Genomic DNA, 7177 nt, shown 5'->3' with positions numbered 1-7177 from the left:
TGACCTCAGGTGATCTGCCACCTTGATCTCCCAAAGTGCTGGGATTACAGGCGTGAGCCACTGCTCCTGGCCTCTTGAATTTTCGCCGTTGTCTTCTCTTTCTCTTTTTGAAAATTTTTATTTTGTTTAAAAAAATTTCTACTTAGGTCATTCTCACAGGCTTTCTGCCCTGAGTATCAATTTTTAGCTCCCTGACAGTATTCCCTGGACCCTCACCCCTTCACATCGCCCAGATCTTCCCCGGAATGTAGCTGTGAGCTTTCTTTTCCTCAGCCTGGACTGTACAGTATTCCGGACTTTATAATGTTCCATAACCGTTATTCAGTGGTTATAATACACATGTTTTTAGTCATTTTTAGCTAAACTTTTAATTTTGAGGTAACTGTAGATTCAGTTGTAAGAAACAGTACAGAGCAATCCTACATACCCTTTACTGAATTTCCCCGATGGCAACAGCTTGTAAAACTAGAGGACCATATCACAACCAGGGTATTCACAGGGCAGTCAAGATACAGAACATTTCCATTGCAACAATGAGCTCAAGGGAGGGCCTTCTCTCAACGTTGGCTCCGGCTCACGGTCCCTCGCACCATGAAGGATGCAGAAGGAACCGGACCCTGGCCCTGCAGCCCTGCTCCAGTTCAGGGTAGAAGTGGGAAGTGCCACAAGTAAAGCATCTCTGAAGAGGAAGTAATTGCCTTTTTTTTTTTTTTCCTGAGAGATCAGAGAAGGAAAATAAAGGCAAACATAAATTAAAAATAAGAGACTGAATTCTTCCTGTTAAAAATAAGGGAAGAGACACCCCTCTACTCCCCTTTCTTCGAGCATTTACTTTAGAAAACTTGTAAATTCTTTCGCCGTCACTTTGAAATGTGAGTAAATCTTTTAAAAAGTAAAATAAATCTTTTGCCAACTTTACAACCAAGGAATGCCTTTCTCAAGACTGGAAATCAACCTTTTTGAGCGTAACCATCCAAAAAGAAACACCCCTGTGCCCCAGGTTCTGTGGGAGGGTAGGAGCCTAATTTCAGCAGGCACCTTGCTCCAAAGCTTCCTCCTGTTATAAAGATGTGAGGAGTATATTTTCCCTGTATATTAAGCCTATTAACTAATACAGATGGTCACCCAAATTATGGGTAAAGTTAGGATAAACCGTGTGTGACACATGGTGCTGTGACGTCCTCTTACGTAAAGAGTAGCTGTTGTTCATCCTGAGAACGTCCATGTAATGGGCTGTATCTGCTTGGCTATATAAAGGAGGAACGATCTTTCTGTCTTTGCAGTCTCTTAGTGGATTGCTTGTGACGGGCATCGCATTCTGGTTTAATGCTTATTCAATAGTAAAATGATTTTCTTTCTCCTTTACCTTGGTAGAGAGGATTTCTAGGTTAGGAGATTTATTATTATTATTATTATTTGAGACGGAGTCTCCCTCTGTCACCCAGGCTGGAGTGCAGTGGTGTGATCTTGGCTCACTGCAACCTCCGCCTCCTGGGTTCAAGCGATTCTCTTGCCTCAGCCTCCTGGGTAGCTGGGACTACAGGGGCACGCCACCACACCCGGCTAATGGTTTTGTTGTTGTTGTTAAGGGGGAGTCTTGCTCTGTCGCCCAGGTTGAAGTGCAGTGGTGCAGTCTCGTCTCACTGCAAGCTCCGCCTCCCAGGTTCATGCCATTCTCCTGCCTCAGCCTCCCGAGTAGCTGGGACCACAGGCATCTGTCACCAAGCCTAATTTTTGTATTTTTAGTAGAGGCGGGGTTTCACTGGGTTGGCCAGGCTGGAGATTTTGTTTTTAATTGTGATTTCCACAGCAGATTTCATGGAGGAGGTAGGGTCTGACCTTGGCTATGAAGGATGCTGCGTACGTATGTTATAGGCAATTTATTGTAAGATATGTAACATTTCTCATTTGTAGTTTAATCCACACGTGGGACCCTGTTTTAGACAGGTGGCAGGGGATCTGCCTGGAAATTAATTTTTAAAAAAATCAAAGTGAAATTCACACAACATATAATTAACCATTAAAAAATGTACAGTTCATTGGCATTTAGTACACTCACCGTGTTGTGTAACTAACACCTCTGTCTGGCTCCAAGCTGTTTTCATCACCCCCATAGAAAACCCAACCCATGAAGGAGTCATTTCCTATCTCCCATTCCTCCAGCCCCTTCAAACCACTAATGTGCTCTCTCTGTGGATAGCAGCACTATTCATCAGAGCCAAAAGGTGGAAGCAACCCGGGTTTCCACCAATGGATAAATGGACAAGCAAATGTGTGCTAGACACACACGATGCAATATTATTAAGCCGTGATAGGGAGTAAAGTACTGATGCATCCTAAAAGGTGGATAAACCTTGAGAACATTACACTAAATGCAAACCAGACCCCAAAGGTCACATATTATATACTTATATTTATATGAAATATCCAGACTAGGTAAAAAAATTTTTTTTGAGGGTACATTTTAGCACATTTGGGAAGACATTATATGGTAGACTTTGAACCCTTATAGGGGATGGTGTGGAGTGTTTTCTGGAAAACAGAATTAGTAAAGTGGAAGAGGCAGGAAATAGAAAACAAGGGGTGTCCGATGACAGAGGAAGCAAGAGTTCACAGAAATCCCTCTGCTTGGCTTTCAACGTCCACCCTACCTGAGAAAGCTTGTGTCTCAGTGAGAAGCTTCTGTGACAACAGGGACTGGTCTCTGTCCGGTCCTGGATGTACACCCTGCACAACTCTTGTAATAGTAACAGTCTAGTCCTCAAAGTCAAACATTTAGTTTAACTTTGGTGTTTGAAATGCCTTGAACGCAGGACCCAGCTTTAATTTTCCATTTTCACTCACTCTGGTAGCCTCCCTAGAAAGACTGCGTGGACAGCTTGAGGATACCTGTGCAGATCACGATCAAAGGGACCATGTAGTTCTAGTTTGTAAATAAAGTTCATGTATCCTTTTGTATTATTTTTGCTAATTATTTGCCTTTACCCAATGGCTTGAATGATTGAACTCTATTTTCAGGCTTAAATACTCCCTCCACACTGCTGCAACTGGCCAGATGAATGTGCCTACTCCAGCAGCAAGCTCTCCACATCCCGTCCCCCTTTCTGTCTTCTCCTTACTTCATGCCCCCACTGCCTCCTTAGTTTTCAACTGCCAGTGCAAAGCACCTCAGCTTTCTCTAGGCTGTGCTCTGCTCCCTGACAGCTGCTGTTCTCTCCTCATCCCTCTCTTCTTCCCTTGCTTTTAACTTCCCAGCCAGTCTGTGAGTATTTGAGCACCTTCCAGCTGCTTCACTCTGCTGTGTCATTCCGGGGGCCATGTTGCACAGCCGCGGCACACTTACATATCCATGAGGCCTCCTTTCTGAGCATGCTGGATGCATAGAAACTGGCGTTCCAGAAGTGTACAATTGAGTTTTTGACAAAGAGAAATTTTACAAACAAAATTGTGGCCGTACGAATTTTTTTTTTAAATTATATTTTCCCATAGGCTTCACAAAAGGGATAGCTCCTGACCTTGGCTATTAAATGTACAGTATTTAAAATATATGAATTAACAAAATTTTATTTGCTCACACCTTTAAGTGGGGTTAAATATACTTGATAACTGTTTTCTCCTTAACCAGATTGTCCTTAAGGGCAAAGAGTGCATGTCTTATATTTCTTTAAAGCTTGCCCCATTTCCTTCATCCCACCAGCTCCTTAGACTTAGTGCTTAATGTTTTTGAACAAACAAATAAATATCAAAGTAGGCAATCTTTTATTGACTTCATATCTTGTCTTGAAAAGGAATTGATTACTGTTACAATTCTCTTAAAATATGTTTTGAGTTCTGAGAATATACGTTGCAAAGTTCAAGTTTGTTTTGACTTTCTAATTGTATAATCAGAGAGGAGTAGCTCACTCAGGAATTACTGTTGTGAATGATAAGCTTTTCCTCTTGGATGTGAGGATGTGTTCAGATTAAAGACACTAATATGGTATACCAGCAATTACACAGTTTAAGGCAACTAAGTTACATCTATAGACCATATCACTTTACACAAATATAATACTTCTACTTCCATAAATAATTCTGAATGCTTGAAGAAAACACTGGTTTTTATTCCCCAAAATCATTATCTTTGAAACCTCCTTAAACAGCCATAAGACTAGCAACTCATGCCTTGAAAATGGTAGTCACTGATATCAACACTGTTTGAGAATTGGAAAAACATTTCCAGGACAAGCACAGTGGCTCACACCTGTAATCCCAGAACTTCGGGAGGCTGAGGTGGGAGGATTGCTTGAGGCCAGGAGTTTGAGACCAGCCTAGGCTATATGGCAAGACCTTGTCTCTACAAAAAAAAAAAAAATTAGCCAGGCATGGTGGCACATGCCTATAGTCATAGCTCCCAGAAGGTTGAGGTTACAATGAGCTATGATCTCACCACTGCACTCTAGCCTGGGTGACAGAGCAGGACCCAGTTTTGAAAGAAAAGAAAAGAAAAAGAAGGAAAGAAAGAAAGAAAGAAAGAAAGAAAGAAAGAAAGAAAGAAAGACAGAAGAAAGACAGAAAGATAGAAGGAAGGAAGGAAGGAAAAGAGAAAGAATGGAAAAGAAAAGAAAGAGAGAAAGAAAGAATTTCCATTCTCTTTGATAAAGTCTAAGGGTTAATGACTAAGACAGAATCCATCCTTTTTTCAACTGTATGGTTCTATATGATACCTTTGATAGTTAAGCTATATTACTTTATTACCATACATTTGGATAGTTAGCAATCAATAAGTTTTGCGCTATGAAAAATAATCTGGTAATAAGATAAAAGTGTGCATAACTTATTTTCTGCTTCAGTACTTAACATAGTTACTGATTTCTTGTAGACTGTAGTTTTGTAATACTACGCTCTTTGGTGAGACAAAGTGTGCTGAAATTTGTGAACATTTCTTATTTCTTTGTAATTATTTTTTTTGGCCCCACAATTTGACTTTTGTTTCTTTTTGGCTTCTTGTATCACTGTCCCACATAAAAAAAAATAGTAGATTTTAAGATGTCTTTTGGCTTAAATTGCAAACAATTACATTTGAAAATTAACGAACTGAACGAAATTTAGTCCAGCCTATATGAAAAACAAAACTGTTGTCAGGGCGAGAATAGATGATTCGTGATTTCACATTCTGCCACACCTTTTACAAATATTTTTCAAACCGTTGCCTTCAGAAAAATTCATTGTGCTAATCCATCAGGCTTCAGTTCCTTCTTAATTGTTTTTCTCAAATGTCTCTTCTCACTGGTGGCTTGGCACCATCTCTCACTGCTGACCGTTCAGAAATGAAATGTGATGATATGCTGACATACTGGTGTCACAAGTTTGGTTACCTTTGAAAATCATTATCTTTGAAACTTCTGCAAGTAGCCACAAAATGAGTGACTCATACCTTTTTTATGTTTTCCAACTTCTATTTTAGATTCAGGGGAGTCCATGCGCAGGTTTATTACCAGGGTATATTGTGAGGGTATATATGCTGAGGGTTGGGGTACGAGTAATCCCATCACCCAGGTTCTGAGCATAGTACTCAACAGTGAGTTTTTCAACCCCGTTCCCCTCCCTCCTGTGCCTCATACCTCAAAAGAGATGGTCACTGAAGTCAGTTCTGTTTCAGAATTAGGAAAACATTTTCAGTTCTCTTTGAGAAATCCTAGGTGTCAATCTTAGAGCTTGAGGAAACAGACAACCAGAATTCACCATTTTTTCAACTGTGTGTTTTTTCTGCGATACCTCTGAGTTTAGCTATGCTACCTTATTACTGTACTTGCATGTTGTAAGTGATCAATAAATGTTTTTTAAATTGAGTAGGGTATCTACGAGACACATTTAACTGCATAATTCCTGTCTAAATATGTCATGTATGTATTTTTTGTGTGTGACTCACTTCTGGAAAGGACTTCCCTGCTGTGGTTCTTTGGTTGAGATAATTCACACTTCAAAATATCATATATAGTTCTGAATTTCTAGAGTTTTATTAGTTGTAAAGTGATTTTAGAAATGCACTCTGATTCTAAATGTTTGTCACATGGTTAGAAATTTTGCTATGAATAATACATTTTCATTAAAATAAAGACTATTATGTTTTTCATGCCATATATATATATATATATGTTCAATTCTCTGTTTTCTTTCTTTTTTTTTTTTTTTTTTTCGATATGGAGTCTCACTCTGCCACCCAGTCTGGAGGGAAGTGGTGTGATCTCTGCTCACTGCAACCTCTGCCTTTCAGGTTCAAGTGATTCCCCTGTCTCAGCCTCCCAAGTAGCTGAGATTACAGGCATGCGCCACCACGTCCGGCTAATTTATTTTTGTATTTTTAGTGGAGATGGGGTTTTGGCATGTTGGCCAGGCTGGTCTGGAACTCCTGACCTCAAGTAATCCGCCCACCTTGGCCTCCCAAAGTGTTGGGATTACAGGCGTGAGCCACCACACCTGGCCTGATTTTTTTCTATTGTATATTTCTAGCTGGGTGTTCCATTGTTATATCAAACTCAGTATACCTATAGTTTGCCATCTCATCTTTCCTTCTAATTCTGTTCTTCCTGCCAACTTTCCAATTTTTATTCCACCTTGAAATTTTAGAAATTTTGCTTAAACTGTCTTAACTCTTTAAAGTCTAATAAGCCAAATCTTGTCTCCCAGATTTTTCACTCCTTCTGGGATTATTTCAGTCCAGAAAAATTTCAATTTATTTTTAAATTGCTAAAGCAACCTTCTGACTTCATCTCTAGTTTCCATCTCTACTATTCCAATTCATCTGGCATACAGATGCATATTAATTTTCTTAGGCAAGTCTTGCATATTTTCTTTTGCAACCCTTGATAGATTACTCCAAAGTCTAAGATTTCAAGAGTTCCCTGTGATCCTTAGGACGAGTCTGTACTCTTCAGAGAAGCTCTTGACATGATTGTACATTGTCTCAGCCCAAAATCTTCTTAAGCTGATAAGCAACTTCAGCAAAGTCTCAGGATGAGAAATCAATGTGCAAAAATCACAAACATTTCTATACACCAATAACAAACAAACAGACAGCCAAATCATGAGTGAACTCCCATTCACAATGGCTTCAAAGAGAATAAAATACCTAGGAATCCAACTTACAAGGGATGTGAAGAACCTTTTCAAGGAGAACTACAAACCACTGCTCAAC

This window comes from Colobus angolensis, unplaced genomic scaffold (assembly GCF_000951035.1).
Source record: "Colobus angolensis palliatus isolate OR3802 unplaced genomic scaffold, Cang.pa_1.0 Scaffold83, whole genome shotgun sequence".
Lineage (NCBI taxonomy): Eukaryota > Metazoa > Chordata > Mammalia > Primates > Cercopithecidae > Colobus > Colobus angolensis.
Note: the sequence above shows the minus strand (reverse complement) of the source record.